Source organism: Vicugna pacos, chromosome 4 (genome assembly GCF_048564905.1).
Source record: "Vicugna pacos chromosome 4, VicPac4, whole genome shotgun sequence".
Classification (NCBI taxonomy): Eukaryota; Metazoa; Chordata; class Mammalia; order Artiodactyla; family Camelidae; genus Vicugna; species Vicugna pacos.
The window spans coordinates 31,248,834-31,267,831 of record NC_132990.1 but is presented as its reverse complement, the minus strand read 5'-3'; the positions used below and the strand labels follow the sequence as shown (position 1 = coordinate 31,267,831).

General features: G+C 35.9%; 1 protein-coding gene across 1 annotated transcript in view; it reads left to right on the top strand.

Annotated features, from left to right (window-relative positions):
• KDM4C (lysine demethylase 4C) overlaps nucleotides 1–18,998 on the top strand; it is a 360,071-nt gene that overhangs the window by 10,299 nt on the left and 330,774 nt on the right. The window lies entirely within an intron of this gene.

Here is an 18,998-nt window from a genome sequence, read left to right as displayed (position 1 = left end):
CAGAACTGGTTTTGCGTTTTATTGTTACAAAAAAATGTCCTGTTTGGAAGTAAGGCATGCTCATGATGACTTTGTAACAGATTAATTCTAGGCTTGAATTTTTGAGCCTAGAATCACTGGTTCCTGTCTGGAGAGAAACCTGGGACATCTTAGAGTTTTATTTTCCTTTTTTGGCAGTGTGTGTGAAGATTTGTTGTTGCTTTTCAGTCTTTTTTTTTTTTAAATAATTAAGCCTTGTGGGGAAGAGGAAGATTGATTCCACATTCCACTTCTTAGATCTAGTTTAGAGAACATAGTCCCCACCTCATGTTCTTAGGAAGGAGTATTGCAAATGCCTCATTTAATAACATATACTTCTTTTAAATTTTGCCTTTTTTTTCACCCCTGATTAGGCCTTGCATTTGATGAAACCCATGAAAGTGGGTGGAACCTACCTTGCCCCTCTTCTCTAGGATGCAATGAATACATATCTAACTGATTTTTCAGGTAATTTGCTTGCTGTTTCCTAATTTCTTTGAAGGTAATTTCTAACTCCTTTTATTGTTAACACAGAAAAATATTGCACCTTTTGAAATCCACCAGTTGAATTGAGTTCATAATTTAAAAGGTTTTTCCTTGTTTAAAAAAAAGTAGGTATGGCAACCATTCTATATTTACCATATATGTATATTTTTGTATATTCATATATATATATTTATATACTAATTAAATTTCTGGAAAAACACACACAACACTAGCAATAGAGGTAAGGGAGCTGATTAGTGAGGTTAGAGTGGGAATTGGGTATACGTAAGAAGATGAGTTCAGAGGGGGCAACTACATATGCATTGTCCGTAAATATCATTTTATAGTTTCAATATTTTACCATGTGAGTATTAAAATGATAATACCTGTTTAATACTAAATTTAAAAATAAAATTGATTATTTTATAATTTGATAAATGTATCTCTTTAAAAAGGTTTGAGAATGATTTTCTTTTTAATGACTTATCTAAATAAGTTTGTAGAATTCAGTTCAAGTTAATTTGGAAGTCATCAGACCAATTTATAACAAGTACAAGTAATGCAAATATGAACCTTAACTGAATACTTTGATCTTTGGTCCAGAGATGAAACTTTGAGAGAAATATATTACCCTGCATTGCAGACCCAAGAGTAGCTTGTCTGATAGTTAGGGCAGAATGAGGGAGGGGAAAAATGGTAGGTGACAAGGTCATAGAAGCAATGGAGTGGTCCCTTGCTAATGACCTGGGGAGGTGAGAAGGAGTTCCTCTGAAGCACCATCTTTAGACCACAAACTTCTCCCATCCTGCAGACTCTTTCCTCTGCCTACACCTAAGGACACCTGACCCATCCTCACCTAAGAACAAGGAGCAGGAACCTGCATACTGTGGGTCATAATTTCCATTTGAAATTAAGATATACACTTCAGTGTGCCTGATTTCTTTTGCTCTCTGTAGAATCCAGCTAATGAAATAGTTTCCTCACCAATTACTTCTTGACAGATTCCTCATTCAGGATATGGGGTCCTTATTTTATCATCAGCATTCTTCTACGTCAACTAAGATATCGTGGAAGATGACTTGAGGGTTGCAGAAATTCAAGATTTGTGATTGGGCACTAGTCAGAGGTCACACTGATGAGAGCACTAGGCGCATCCTAGGCATGTGAGGGGTGATCCTGGTGGTATCAGGAGCAGGCAGCCTGAGGCTATGGCTTGCATAGTTCTGGCCACCCAAAATCTTCTGGAGACCGTGATTAGTCCAAGGTTGTTGTTTATCTATAAAACTTAAATTTTCAGATTTTGAGTGTGGAGCTAGGGTTCTCAGTCTTTCCTCTACCCCTGTTTATCACCCTTCAGGTGCTGGCTGCCATTTATTGAGCACTTACTAGACTGCAAAGATGGTGCAAAACACTCAACTTGTCTCATTAAATCATAACAAGCCACTATTATCATTACCCTCAATTTATAGAGAAAGAAACTGAGGCTTATAGAAGCTCTGTGTGATTACATTTCCACAATTCCCAAGGACTAGAACTGGGGCTTGAACTTAGGTCTTCTGGCATTGAGTCCATTCCCTTAACTACTCTGCTCTACTACAGGAAATTACAGATGAACCTCACAGCAGCTCACAATGTGACAGGGAATTTGAGGGAGACCCTAGTAAGACATAATTATGAGGCAGGGCCTCCACTTGATTTATGTTGGCAGTTATGGCCTAGGACAGACTTATAGTAGGGGCTCAAAAACTATGTGTTGAAAAGAAATAATAGGCATTAGTAGCAGTATTCTGAGAAGCTGGTACGTTCACCTCTGAGTTTGGTGGCTGTATCATAATGCAGAGGCAGTGGGAAAATCTAGAGTAGAGGCTCAGTAGAAGCAGGACACCCAAGGTCAGCTGGAGGAAGCCTAGAAATTATCTCCTGCAGATGTATTGACATAAATTTGGTCCCTGTGCAAACTTTTCTCTCTTCTTAAAAGCATTTTTAGGTCTGAGAACTTAAGATCAGTCTACAGGTAGCCCCATTCCAGCCAGCCTGAGTGCCCACCATTTCTCTCCCTCTGTGTTGATGCTGCTCTACCTGAATGTTTGTTTTCTGCCTTCCAGTCTCTTACAGTTCTACCCTACAATGAACATACACAAAGTCTCTGTTTCTTAAAAATGCAGTAAATCATTTTCAAAAATTAAATAAAGGAACAGATGCTGCCTCTCCAATGTGCTATCTTAAGAGCCAAACAGACCTGGGTACAACCCTAGATTTTGCTGTTTCCTATTTGGAAACTTACCTTGGTTACTTATTCTCAAGATTCAGTTACCTATCCTGAAAAATGGGGATTGTAATAGACATCTAACAGGGGTAAAAGTGATATGAAATTAAATTATGCATGTTTACCGTCTAGCTCAGTACCTATCATATCATTTACTTTCAATCTATTTTACTTCCCTTTTCACCTTTTCACAACTCATTCCGGAATGAGATAATCTTTGCTTTTTTTTTTTTTTTTAGAACAGTTGGCAATTCCAGATGGTGGGTCTATAGATTATTTTCTCTCTTTTTTTTCACCTTTACTTCTGATAAAACCTCACTTCATTTGCATGTCTCACTTTTTACCTGTACTATGGTATTTTGTAATTGTCTTATTTTCCCTGTAAGACTACAGTGTCCTTAACGAGAGAGGGTTGCTTACAATGTATGATCCAGTCCCTGCTCCCCTACATCCAACTTCCTCACCCCCTTTTTATGCACAGTTCTTTGTATACAGTTTTTATTAAAAACTTGTTTAACATGATTAAAATAAAAGTAGAAAAGAAAAAAATAAGAGATAAAAGACTTGCATTAAAGAATTTATTGAAGTCATCAAAATTATTCAGAAAGATTCCCAGCTAATGTCTACCTTTCATATACTCCTCTCTCCCAAATTGTAGTAGCTTTCTTTTCTTAAGTAAATAGTACATATCATAGAAATGGATCTGTTTGTGTTTTAGTGATTCGTATTTATTTCTTTTTACTTGCCTCTTCTAATTTGGCTACCTGGCAACACGGTTCCTATATATCTCAACTACTGAAATAACTGAACTGTCACCCACAAAGAGAAAATCGGAAGAAAGTGTCAATTGACTAAGCTCCAAGATTGTAGGAAAAGCATAATAAATAGGAGCCCAGAGAATCCTGTCTAAAATCTGCCATCTAGTGTGGACTTTGTAACATTACATATGACTGGACACATTAGTGCTATGGTTACCACTAGAGTTTCCCTCAATGGACACTAGGCTTGAAATTTTTGATTATCAAACAAAATGATCAAAAGTAGCATTAAATTTGTTTTCCCATTTGGTTTTAATCATAGTTTAATATAGAGAGAGATAGAGTGACAGATACATGCTAGGTAGATATAAAGGTATTGATAGGCAAAATAGAGCTTTGGATTCCGTTTGGTAAAATGGTATTGGAAACCTTTAAATCTGAAAGCTATCTAATAATTATTTATATAATTGGTAATAAAAACAAAGAAACATTCCCCCTTGTTTATCCTTAGTACTGGTAAATGTCATTCCTGATAGGAGAGGGTGAGTAGTAAAGTATCATTTGTTGGGTATAATCTCTGTGCCAGTCTGTTAACCTACTTTAATTTCATGTAAACCATATCTTTCAGTCTTTGAGTAAAAATGTTACAAACCTCATTTTATATATAAAAAAATTAAGACCAAAAAGTTGGAGAAATTGGCTTTCTTTCACAGCAAGATAGTAAAAGTACCAGAATTTGTGCCCATGTCTATCACCTCCAAAGCTCATGCTCTTTCACCTCCACATTGCCTTTTACACTTTGTGAAATGCTGGAAATGGTGAACAAACTTCCACGGTGTAGTGATAATCCCCTCTTTCATTTCTGATATTGATAATTCACATATTCTCTCTTTTTTTTTGTTAATTTCCTGTGTTGTTTTTCTGTTTTCAGTTTTATTTCTGCTGTTAATATTTCTTTTCTTCTGAGTCTTTGGGTTTATTTTGTTCTTTTTTTCTAGTTTCTTAAAACTTAGATCATTGATATGAGAGCTTTCATCTTTTCTAATACAGGCATTTCATGCTGTAAAATCCCCCCTAAACATTCATTCAGTGTAAAATGTTTTCCAGTTTCATTCAAATGTTATTTTCATTCAAATTAAAATCTTTTCTAATTTGGGATTTCCTTTTTGACACCTGAATTATTTAAAAGTATATTGTTTAATATCCACCTGATATTGTTTCCCTTATATCTGAACTTCTTTTAGCAATTTTTTAGAGCAGATTTTTTTTTCTGCAAAAAATTCTTTAGTTTCCATTTATCTGAGCATGTCTTTATTTCATCTCCATTTCTGAAAGATATTTTCACTGGATATAGGGTATAGGTTGGCATTTCTTTTTTTGGTACTTGAAAATGTTATCCTTCCTTCTGCCTTCACAGTTGCTTGAAACTTTGTTTACCTATAAGCAATGTATTGTTATTCTCTGGCTGTTTTCAAGACTTTGTCTTTAGTTTTCAGCAATTTGATTGTAATTTTTTTGATTCAGGTTCATTTGTTTTTTCCTGTTTAGGGTTTGCTGACCTTCTTGAGTCTATAGGTTATTGTCTTTTGCCAAATTTGATAAATTTTAAGCCATTGTTTTCGAAGTATACATGTATATAGTAGTGTACTCTTTTTCCTCTCCTTCTGAAACTCCAATGATACGAATGTTAATTAGCTCTTTTGGTATTGTCCACAGATCCATGAGGTTTTGTTCATTTTTGGCAGGGAGGGGATTTTTCTTTCCTCTGTTGTTCAGTGTGGATAGTATCTATTGATCTATCCTCAAGTTCATTGACTCTTTCTGTTACATTAATGTAAGATAGGTTTTTTTTTGTTGTTACTGTATTTCAGTTCTAAAATTTTAAGAAAACTTTTTGGCTAATTTATTTAAAGAATGGTACTATATTCTAGCATTTTTCTTCTTTTATGTTAGTAACTGGGTTTGAAATGCCAGTTTCTCTTTTCCCCTAGTTTCATGGCCATCTCCATTACCCAGCTGGGCTGACGGGCAGTTATTTACCAGCCATAGCTGGTTTTAGTTACAGTGAAGTATACACATGTACTGAAGTGAAATATCAAATCCAGTAAAAAATCTACCCCAAGTTCCCTCTACATTCTTTAACTTTCTAGCTCTTTTGAGAGGTCTACCTAGATACGTTTCTTCTCAAAGTTTAAATCTTCATTCTGAGAAGTTTAAATATATGTATCTCATAAAGGGCAATTTAAACTTTGGGAGAAAATGTTTCAGTTTTACTTCAAATATCATTGTATATTCTCAGGAGCCTTAATCTCTACCCTTTTGATAAATTACAGTTCTTTTTATTTGAATGTTTGGGCTGTTGCTCTCTGGGAAATGACTGCTACCAAAGAGAACTTGATAAAAAGAGCTTCTTAAAAAAAACAGCTTCTAAAAGTGTCCTCTTCACCTTTTTCTTTCTTTTTGATCTTGATGTAATTAATATACAACATTGTGTAAGTTTAAGGTGTAGATTTGATTCACTTATATATTGCAGTATGATTACAACAGTAGCACTAGTTAACATCTCCATTATGTTGTGTAATTATTATTTCTTTTTTGTGGTGAGAACATTTAAGATTAGCCTCTTCCTGGTTTGGAGCTGTATTGTGACCAGGCTGAGGAATGCCAAAGGGGAATGGAAGTGGGAAACTCAGTTCTAGTTCTCTGGTACTGTGATTTCTGGTCTTCGCCAATTCACTTGCTGTTATTTATTTTCCATAATCCTCAGACTGTTCCCTGCATTTTGTATAGATTTTTTTAGCTGGATGAGTGGAAGAGACAGAGTGAAGTGTGCTTACTCCTTTTTATCCTGAATTTGAACTCATGGTGTTTTTCTTATACTAATAAACTTGATGCAAATTTGTTGAATATCTATAAACATATAAAGTAACCAATGATGTTAATATTTTCCACCTAAACCTAATGCTGTATCTTTAGTGTGTGAAGCATGAAACTACCATACAAACTCCCGTATAACAGAATATCATGGGGATTTAATTTTTTGTCTAATTACCAAAGTAACATATGTAGAATTCAGAGATTTTGAAAAATATAGAAAAGCACAAACTTAAAATGAAACATAAATTTTTGTAATCCCAACATATAAAAGGAGCAATTGTTAATGTATTGGTGGGGGAGGGTATAGCTCAAGTGGTACAGCAGCATGCTTAGCATGCACAAGATCCTGGGTTCAATCTTCAGTACCTCCTCTAAAAACTAAGTAAATAAGTAAACCTAATTACCTCCCCCCCAAAACAAAGAAATGAACAAATGAACAAACAAACAAAATATGTACTGATGTGTTTCTAAGATTTTGTTCATTTAAAATATATACACACTTTATGTTAATGGACTAAATGCTCCAGTCAAAAGACGTAGAGTGGCAGACTGGATAATAAATCAAGAACCTTCAATATGCTGCATACAAGAGACCCACATTAGGGAGAAAGAACCCTACTTCAAAATGACACCTGCACCCCAGTGTTCATAGCAGCACTATTTACAATAGCCAAGACATGGAAACAGCCTAAATGTCCATCAACGGATGACTGGATAAAGAAGATGTGGTATATTTATACAATGGAATACTATTCAGCCATAAAAACTGACAACATAACACCATTTGCAGCAACATAGATGTTCCTGGAGAATGTCATTCTAAGTGAAGTAAGCCAGAAAGAGAAAGAAAAATACCATATGAGATCGCTTATATGTGGAATCTAAAAAAAAAAAAACATAAATATAAAACAGAAATAGATGCATAGACAAAGAATACAAACTTGTGGTTGCCAAGGGGGTTGAGGGTGGGAAGGGACAGACTGGGATTTCAAAACTGTAGACCACATAAACAAGATTATACTGTATAGCACAGGGAAATATATACAAGATCTTATGATAGCTCACAGAGAAAAGAAATGTGACAATGAATATATATATGTTCACGTATAACTGAAAAATTGTGCTCTACACTGGAATTTGACACAACATTGTAAAATGAGTATAACTCAATAAAAAATGTTTTAAAAAAATAAAAATAAAAACCAAATCATATTATAAATAAATAAATAAATAAGACCTAAAAATATATATATAGACACATTTTAAATAAAGATAAATACATATATCGTTTTATTACTTTTTCGTTAACATAGTAATCTATTGGCCAGTGTTTTCTGTGACAATAAATATTATGCACTACAGTGAGCTTTTTAGTGGCAGCATTGAATCCTATAATTTATTTAGTCAAAACAACACTGTGAACATTTAATGTTTCAAAATTATAGTTATCAAAATAGTGGAAGGATAAGGTCTCATACACATAACTGACTCTCACCTCCAACTGATTCCTTGCAAAAAAAAAAATGTCTAAAGTAGAACTACTGGCTTTAAGGCAAAGTACATTTTTAAGGATTTTGATACATCTATCCAAATTGCCTTCTAGAAGAGATGTTTGGAATGTGAATTGACACACATTTCTTATTAGGTAGTTTTGTCCTGTTTTTATTTTGAATCAATTTTAAGTTTACAGAAAAGTTACAAGACTAGAACAAAGAACTCCCATATGCACTATACTTAGATTTACCGTTTTTGACATTTTGCCATATGTGCCTCCTTTCTCTCTTTCTGCACACGCATGCAGGCACACATCATGTCTGTTGTTTATACTTTTTGAAACATTTGAGGCTGGGTTGCACTTATCATGTCTCCTTTCTCCTGAAAACTTTAGTGTATATTTCATAAGAAAAAGAATATTCTCTTACATAACTACAGTGCCCTTATCAAATTTAGGAAATTTAACATTGATAAAATACTTTGATCTACAGTCCATATTACAATTTTATCTACCCTGCAGTCTTTTTTCCTATTTCTTTAATTGTCCTATTAATGTCCATTATAGTAATTATATATCTGTCAGTCCAGGACGACATATTATATTTATGCAGAATATAGCCCAATAGTTTTATAGAATATTCCTCAGTTTGAGCTTGTGTGGTATCCTTCAATAGTTTATGCTAAGGCTAGGTCTAAAAAGAAAAATGAAGCTGAAATAGCATAAAACAAAAATATGGCTTTAATGAAGAGATATTCTTGTGGAAAAGATGGTGCTGACAGACGATTACCCAAAATGACAATTACAAGGGATCAAGAGGACTAAAGAATATAACTGCTGGATAATTAATCCTCCTAAATATAGCTAATGAAATTAGGTCGACAGAAGTGGTTTTTGTCAGTGGTGGGGCTCCTGTCTTCTCACTGGTATCACTGAGGCAGGTCATGTAGACAAAAACAGCTACCTTGTACACAACTGTCACCCGAATCTCTGACAATCCAGGGCATGAGGCAGGTATTCAATAAATACTCATTTACTAAGTTAGTAAGCAACAAGGATTACCCAGTTTGCATCTTTAGTCTCATGGTTATTTTTATTTTGCTCTTTTGTTTGCCGTTGCTAAATATTAGGGAGCTAGATCAAGGGAAAATACAAGATTTTCTGCCTTCTATATGGAATCTGCAGCTAATCTTTGTTCCCTGGAATTGTGGGAGGAAGCTAGTAGCTAAGAGACTCATTGACCTGAAATCCTCTCCAAGTCTGACTATGTAAAAATGCAGCTTCACTAGACAATATTATGTCACCTCCAGAGGGTGGGGTGGGGAGGCAGCTGACTTCTGCAGTCTCAATAGGAACAGTCTTTGGAAAAACTGATTTCCAAAAGTAGAACTCAGAATCTAGTTCATATGCGACCTCTTTAAAAAGCTAGTAGCAGTTTAACTTCTGCCAAGTAAGAGCTGAATGAAGGATCTCTGAGAAAAGACCTGGCCAATATGAAGAGGGACACAGGAAAATGGAAAGAAAACCAGGTGTTAGTCTCTTCTGTAACTGTGGTGTTTCTTTAGCAAGAATTAGCCCATGGGACATTGATAAATAGGCCTATGCCAGTATAATGGTGGAAATATTGTGCGTTCATGTGGAATTTTCCTCTGCATGTTAATGTTTGGGAGCAATTAAAGGAAAAAAAAAAACAACTTACAATGCAGGAAGACCTTAAGAAAAAGATGAAAATACTACAGAAATCCCCTGTTTAGTGAAAAAAAGTGGCTGAGTTTGTGTTTGCAAAAACCTGGCCACACTTTCCCACAGTGTTAAACTATTTTGGGAAGCTGTGTGTGAAGATGAAAAAGTGTAAAGATATTTCTCCAGGTGTGAATAGAATTTGATGAAGAATGCTCTACCCCAGATAAGATTTTAATTTTTGAAGAGATTAGTCTCTAATGCCCTCAACAACCTACGTTGTCTAAGGAGGAAGCAGGAGTCCATAGGCTCTAAGAGTGGCAGCAGCACACTCCAGAGGAATTTTAAGTGTGCAAGCAGTGGGATTTTTAGAGCTCTGGATAGGCAATAAATGGTCTGCCCCAATCCACTTTGACCCAAAAGTCTGCAATTATACAGGACTTGAGACTTTCCATGACCACATATTTGGAGTTACTGCAAACAGGCCTGTTACATAGTGACTTTACTAAAAATGAGCCCTCAAAGCTATCTCTATTGTCCGCATAGAGGGTTGGGCACACAGGCCTGGAGCCAGGTGTGCTCCAGAGGAAGGGGTGGAGGGAAGCGGAAGAGTCTTGGGATCCTGCGGGAAGACTGCAGCCAGCAGCACGGTGGAGGAGGCGCCAGGCACTCAGCCAGCCAGGCGCAGGCCAGCACCCTGCAGAGCCTTACCAGGGGCTGAGTGGTGGAGGCTCAAGGCCTGCTCCTCCTCCTCCTGCTCTCTTATTCTCCTCACTTCGCTGCCCCTTCCCCATTGACCCCGTGCGTCTTCCCGACCCCGTGGCTGCACAGCGGTGACTTGGCCGGGCAGCCCACGCTGCGGACGCCCCGCGGCAGCAGTTCCGGAACCGTCTGCTAGGTAAACGCCCCAAAGAAGGAAAGGGCGCCTCAAGGGGGCATTTGTTGTCAAAGTAGCGTCCCAAGAATTGACGGTTAAGGGAAATTTACCCTTTTTAAACGGTATGTTCTCTCATAGAGTTCTCTGAGTTTTTGGTCGCAGGACCGCCTTAACACTCTTGAAAATTGTCTTTGTGCTTATATCCATCCATGTGTGTTATGTTAGATTTTAAAACAAAAAATTTAAACACAATAGTACAGATGTACCCTTTCCATTATTATTCATAGCCGTGGTGAAATCACTCTCAGTTGTAGCCTCAGAAAACTCCACTGTGAATGAAAACGAATATATGTATGTTATATACCTATATTATTCTGTATACCAGAAATTGACACAACATTGTAAACTGACTATACTTCAATTAAAAAAAGGAAAAGAAAACTCCACTGTGAATGAGAGTGAATGGGAGCAGAAAAGGCAAAGAAAGTCTAAGTATTTAAGGAAAATAGCTTTAACCTGGCCAATTCCTGGAACAAACATTGGGAACCATTGCTCCAAAAAAATTACAGCTTAGAAGCAGGACCTTTATTTCCCAGAACAATTTAGATGGGAGCCCTGTGGAACCTAGACCAGGGCCTGGGTTGCTGGAGCAAACTAGACAGTGACCTGCAGAACTTACAGAGTGTGCCCTTGGATGTTGTACGTTTTCCAAAAAAGAACAGAACATACCAAGTAACTAAACATGAATTGCTGAGACAGATACACTTCAACTGAAAAGAGAAAACCAGAAACTCCTGAAAAGGTATCAACAGCTTCCTAAGCTAAGAGCTCATTTGAAGAGAACAGCCAACAAAATAGAAATGCATTTCTCTGATGAAGGGGCTAGATAAAATCATGAGATATTTGGAAAGTAATCTAAAGGCAGTGAAAATATATACTTGGTATGGTATAAACTAAGAAGAAAATATAAATAAATCTGTAGAAAAGTTTTAAGTTTATAGGAAAATAACAAAAAAGAACTCAGTATACCTTTAAGCAGAGATAAGATAGCACTTAATGAAGCAAAACTATTTGAAGATAAAGTTAAGGATGCTCTGTCATGTGACAGGAAGAGGAAATTGGAATGAACAAAACATCAAGCTCAGGAAAAACTGAAAGTACATCAGAGGACTCCGAAAGAGAGGAGAGAATCTCTTGATTGTAAAAGTGATGATGCTAAAGTTTTGAGTTATAGAAAAATTATATATTCTGAATTAGACAATGCAAAGCCAAGGGATCACCAAGGTAAGAAAGTGAAAGACAGAAGATAATTCTATTAGTTGTCTATTAAACAACCCAAACTTATTGGCTTAAAGCAGCAGTGATTTATTTATTTTTTTAAAGGAGTCTCTAGGTTGGTCGACAATTTATCTGCTGGTTTTACCTGGGCTCAGTGGTGTACCAACATTCAGCTAAAAGATGGTTGGGCTGGAAGGACAAGATAGCTCCACTCACATGTCTCAGTTGGTACTGTCCATTGTGAGCTTTGGTTCTTTCCCTTATAACCACCCTTCTCTAGCAGGCTAGACTTGCTTCCTTACATGATGGTCTCAGAACAGCATCATAAAAGGGTGAAAACAGATGCTACAATGCCTCTTGAGCAACAGCTTTGGAAGTTACATAACATCTCTTCTGCCACATTCTGTTGATCAAATTGAGTCACAAAATCAGCCCAGATTCAAAGAGTCAGGAAATAGATAACTTCTTGATGGAAGGAAGAGCAAAGTCACTGCATAAGAGCATGGGAGAAATTAGTGGTCATAGTTTGCAACTTATCACAACAGAATGAACATGACAAAGCCTCAGGCTATGTTAACATTAGTTCAAGGAGAGAAACCATTTATGATTTTAGCTGAGTGATGAGATGTCAATTATGCATGATTGGAAGAGCACTTAAAGAAGATAGAACAGGATGCTTGTTCTCTGTAGTCAGCACAAGGTCCTAGAAAATATACTGTGCAGCTTCAAGGTGAAAATTGAACATGATGATCAGATAGAACACCTTACTGGAAGATCTGAACAGAGAAGAAAGATCAGGGGTGGTCAGGTACAGAGGAAAGGAAATACTAAAATCAGTGAATTCAATAAAAATGGAAGGAAACTATAGAATATGAACGTATCTTATAAAGCAACATTTTGTTCTGCAGAAGAAAGCCTATGACAATTGGATCCTTATTTGTGATACTGAAAGAGCTATTGCTGGAGAGATGAAGCAAGCCACCTTTCTGAGACAGAAATTAATAGAGGAACGAGTTAAAATGAATCATATACACTTCAGTATACTAGAAATTATATAGTATTTAATGGTTAGATATGTGATAAGATAGACTTATTATTCCAGATAAATTTTTCCTGGATTTACAATGTAAACTAATATACCTTCTTCCAGGAAACTTTCTGGCTTACAGACTAAAGCAGTTGGCTGACACACACATGGTATTATCACATGCTGTCACAAATGGACCTGCTGCTTTCCTTACTAACCTGAAGTGAAATCAGCATACTTAGAAACTATTTTTAAAAATAATACCCTTTTTATTAAAAAATTTAATGCAGGAAGACCTTGTTTTGTTGTACTTCAATTTATTGCACTTCATAGGTAATGTGTTTCTTACAAATTGAATGTTTGTGGCAACCCTGTGTTGAGCAAATCTATGGGTGCCATTTTTCCAATAAAATTTTCTCACCTCGTGTCTCTGTGTTTCATTTTGGTAAATCTCACAATATTTTAAACTTTTCATTATTATATTTACTGTGATCTGTGATCACTGATCCTTGATGTTACTGTTATAATTATTGTGGGGCACCATACACCATGTCCATATAGGACAGCAAACTTAATTGATAAATGTTGTGTATGTTCTGACTGCTCTACCGTTTCCCCATCTCTCCCTCTCCTTGGGCCTCCCTATTACTGGAGACACAACAATATTGAAATTAGACCAATAAATAACCCTACAGTAGCCTCTAAGTATCCAAGTGAAAGGAAGAGTTGTCTCTCACTTTAAATCAAAAGCTAGAAATGATTAAGCTTACTTGAAAAAATTCATTTTTACTTTAAGAGGGAGGTAATTAAGTTTATTTATTCATTTACTTTTTTTTTTCCAGAGGAGGTCCTGCCCCAGGACCTTGTGCATGCTAAGCATGCGCTCTGCCACTTGAGCTATACCCTCCCTCACTAGAAATGATTAAGCTTAATACTGAAGGCATGTTGAAAGCCAAGATAGCCTGAAAGCTAGTCCTCTTGAGCAAAACACACAAATGATAAGAAAGCTAAAGAGCCTTATTGCTGATGTGGAAGGATTGTGAGTGGTCTGGATAGGAAGAGCAAAGCAGACACTACATTCATTTAAGCCAAAACCTAATCCAGAGCAGGGCCCTCACTCCCTCCAATTCTGTGAAGGCTCAGTGAGGTCAGGCAGTTGTGGAAGAAAAGTTAAAAGCTAAAAGAGATTGGTTCATGAGGTTTAAAGAAAGAAGTCATCTCCATAATATAGAAGTGCAAGGTGAAGGAGCAAGTGCTGATGTAGAAACTGCAGCAAGTTATCCAAATGATTAAGCAAATATAATGAATGAAGTTGGCTACACTAAACAATAGGTTGTCAACATAGAACAGCCTTATACTGGAAGAAGATGCCATTTAGGACTTTCATAGCTAGAGAGGAGAAGTCAATGGCTGGCTTCAAACCTTCAGAGGACAGAATGACTTTCTTATTAGGGGCTAATGTGGCTGGTGACTTGAAGTTGAGGCTGATGCTCATTTACCATTCTGAAAACCCTAGGGCCTTTAAGAATTATGCACCATCTACTCTGTGCTCTATAAATGGAACAACAAAGCCTGCTTGGAAAGCTATCTGTTTACAAGGTTTACTGAATGTTTTAAGCTCACTGTGGAGACCTACTGCTCAGAAAAAGAGATTCCTTTCAGAATATTACTGTTTATTGACAATGCACCTGGTCACCCAAGAGCTCTGATATAGCTGTACAACAAGATTGGTGTTGTTTTCATGCCTGCTGACAAAACATCTATTCTGCAGTTCATGGATCAAGGAGTCATTTGACTTTCAAGTCTTATTATTTAAGAAATACATTCCATAAGGCTATAGTGGCCCTAGTTATCCTCTGATGGATCTGGACAAAGTCAACTGAAAATCTTCTGGAAAAGATTGATCATTCTAGATGTCATTAAGAACATTCATAATCCATGGGAAGAGGTCAAAATATCACCATTAAGGGGACTTGGAAGAAGTTGATTCCATGGATGACTTTGAGGGGTTCAAGACTTCAGTGGAGGAAGGAACTGCAGATGTCAGGGAAATAATCCCTACATCTAGTTCTAGCAAAAGAGCTAGAATTAGAGTTGGAGCCTGAAGACATGAGTGAATTGCTGCACTCTCATGACAAAACTTTAACACATGAGGAGCTGCTTCTTATGGATGAGCAAAGAAAGTGGCTTCTTGAGATGAATCCACTCCTGGTAAAGATGCTGTGAATATTGTTGAAATGACAAGAAAAGATTTAGAATAATACCTAAACTTACTTGATAAAGCAGTAGTAGTATTTGAGAGGCTTGACAAATTTTGAAAGAATTTTTTTATCATAGGTGAAATGCTATCAAACAGCATTACATGCTACAGAGAAAGGAGGAATCAATCGATATGGCAAAATATATTGTTGTCTTATTTTTAGAAATTGCCACAACCACCCCAACCTTCAGCAACCACTACCTGATTAGTCAGCAGCCATGAACATCAAAGGAAGACCTCCTACCAGCAAAAAGATTACAACTCACTGAAGGCTCAGATGATGGTTAACATTTTTTTTCTTTTAGTAATTAAGTATTTTTAAAGTAAGATCTGTACATTTTTTAGACATAATGATACTGCACTCTTAAGAGACTACATTATGATGTGAACATAACTTCTATATGCACTGGGAAATCAGAAAATTCATGTGACTCACTTTATTGCAGTGGTCTGAAACCGACCTTGCAATATCTCCATGGTATGCCTGTACATTCTTTGCCAGCAACTAAAAAGGATTTGAAATGTCAATATGTATATATATGGCCGAGAAAGCTAAAAAATTACTTATGCTAGCAAAATTATTGTAACGGAGTATTACATTTCATTCTGAGTTACTGACAACCCTAAAAAAAGAGAAAATATTCAAGTAATGGAAACAAGAAAGTTACAGAGTGGAAACTCACTTACTGAAATTCTTAAGAGTTAATGGGACAAAAGGAAAAAGGAGCTTAGTTTCCTTTTCATTTGTTTTTGCCTTCAAGTTTTCCCCTTTCTAATCAACAAAAATTTCATGGAAAAGGAAAGGGAAAGTTCAGAAGTTTTACCCTTTATTTATCAAGTTAAGTTAACCTGCGTGGTTTATTGGTCAAAAGGTAGGTAAGAAAGTTGCTATAAAAAAATACAAAAATTAACATACTAAGTGTTTGAAAACCATTTAAATTTAAATGTCATATATAAAACTGTACAAATCATAAGTGTACAGCTTTAGGAGTTATCACAGGTTTTATCATCCAGGTTAAAAACAGAACATAAACAGCACCCCAGAGGTTCTTTACCCCTCCCCTCCCAAATGCTCCACCACCTTTCTTCTCCTCAAAGACAAACATTATTTTGACTTTTAACACCATAAAATAGTTTTGTCTATTTTTAGATGTTATATAAATGGAATCACACAGCATATATTCTTTTGGGTCTGGCTTCTTTCACTTACCATTAGTGGGATTTAGCCATTTTGTTTTGGGTAGCAGTAATTCATTTATTTTTATTGCTGTATAGTTTTCCATTGTAGAAATATATCTCCATTTAACTGTTGATTGATAGTTGGATTGTTTCCAGTTTGGGGCTTCACAAGTAATGCTATAACCTTCCTGTGTATGTGTTTGATGCATATGTACATGTCTTTCTATTTATTGGTGTTTCTGTTTCTCCACATTGTCACCAACATTTGTCAGTTTTTATTTTTAACCATTTTGTGGATATATGTCGCTATCTCATTGTGGCTTGATTGTGCATGAGGGCAAGGCCATATATGTTCTGTTCCTAGCTGTATCACTATCTGCAACTTCTTCATAAAATGGTACAAATAACAAAAATAGATAGCAATGATAAATAATAAAAAGGATTGATTGAAATTAACAACTACAAATACTCAGTGCTTACAACTTCAGTTTAGGTATGTAGTTTTATTTTTACTTGCTAAAATGAATGAATATCTAAATTTTTTTTTTTAATGGAAGTAGTGGGGATTGAATCCAGGACCTTGTGCATGCTGAGCATGTGCTATACCACTGAGCTATTTCCCCTCCTCCCTTAATTGTTTGTATTGTTTTATGATTTGGTGTCATAAATAAGTTTCAATGTTTTCTTTGATGTAAAAACAAAAACATAAACTACCTTGTTCCCCCAGAACCCCGCCCTTCTGAATACACACAGGTACAAGTTTAAGGCAGTGGCCCAGGGAGAACTAGAAGCCCTAGGGAAAACATGACATATCTCCCCAAAGCTTTAATTTTATTCAAATGTTTTGATGGGAATATTAAATATTTTAACCAATAATTTTAGGTGTTTTTTCTTATATTAAACACAGATATAAGGCTATCCAAACAGATTGAATATTTAGCTTATACAGAGGCTTGACTCATTTCAGTGTCTATTACCACATCCTGGGCCACATAGTCTTGGCCATTATGACTGTTAGTGAAAAAGACTGAAAAGCTTTGATAATGATGGGGAATTAGTCAAGTGTATCAGTTGGGTGGAATGATGCAATCATTTTTTAAATTTTAGGAGGATAATTTTGGCCAGCAGTACAGATGATGAGTTGTGTGTGTCTGTGTGTGTAGAATGCATTGGAGATAGGGAGATCATTAGGAGATTGTTGTAATAATCTAGGTAAGAGATAAATTGACCTGAACTTCAGAACACAGGACACAGAGAAGTACCAAGATTTCTAATTTTACTAGGTACCCACTATCATATTTACTGTGATACTTTAAAAAATCATCTAAACATCTAGTCATTGATTGGTTTGTATTATACATGTATAAATAACATCCATGTGATGATAAATAGAAACAAGAGTATTACTATCATTTCATTCTTTATATTTACAAAAGTCTAATGAATTTCAATATATTCAAAATTAGACTATATTATTTAATAGTGTATGAATTTATCAATTTGCTGCATTATACATATTTTAAGAAATTTACAGGTATTGTCTCTGAGGTGATATAAACAGTAGTTTAAATAACATAAGCTTCAAGGAAAATCTATGTATCCATTATACAGCCTCCATCTAATTACAAGTGGCATTTCTAATTGGATCTAATAAATTAATCTATATGGCTAAAATATTAATTTTATTGTAATTTACAATATAGAGGCATTTCAGTACATTAGGGACACAACATTGTCTTTTGTGCCATGAGTCCAGTTGACTTTCTAGTAGGCTCACTTCAGTTTCCAAAACGGTGCTTAATAGATTCATACCGTCCTTTACAGCTTTTTAAGTGTTTTGACATTTCACATTATCTTCTTTAACGTTCAAAAATGCTCAAAGTCAGAAAGCTGGTATGTCACCCTCTTTATTCACATTAAAAAACTGAGATTCAAGTCACCGTGTTCAACAAATGTTATTTGTGCAATATGCTGTATCTGCAAATTGTAAACAGACTGGAATTCAGGTTTCCAGACTTTTTATTCTCATGTACTAGGTTCCTAGTCCAATACAGCATATGGCTTCCTGAGGACCCTGGTGTTTAGTAGCTGTTTGACATATTTCTTATCTCTGTATTTCAATTTTAATATCTGTAACAGGGAGATAATAATACCTACTCATTGAATTATCATAAGGATTAATTTCGTTAATATAGGTGAAGCTCTTAAAACAGTGTTGAGCTCACAGTAAGCCCTAAGTGAATGTTGTAATACATTTATTGTGTTAGCATATCCAATTGACTTGTAAGGAGAGTTGGGATTATAATAGTATATACATTTGGAAAATTCCCAGTAGAGCGTACATGTTAGGCAAGTTCAGATGTGTTCATATATGGGTAATACAGCCTAAATTTTGTTTCTTATTTGATAATTAAAGAAATGCGGTGGCCCAATAATCCCATTAACCTTACTTAACCCGTATTTCACCTGTCCTTGCAATGCTCCTCTCAGCAAGAAAAGATTTCAAGGGTGTGGTAAGTGGACCTGTTGAGATAGTTTAAAAAGTATTGTAGTAGAAAACTCAATATATGAGACAGCCCAAGTGTGCTCAGAAGCGTAAGGTTCTGCCCAAACTTTCTTAGCTAAGAAGACGTTAGGGGAAACGCCACAAGGGACCCAGCTGGGAACTCTACAGGAAATTAAAAAAAAAGTTGTTAAGCTTCTCAAAACACCTGGTGCTCAACCATCTGTCTTTGGTAGTACAAAGGCTTAATTAGTAAGGTCTGTGTGGTTCTTTCTGACACCTTGGAAGGCAGAGGTA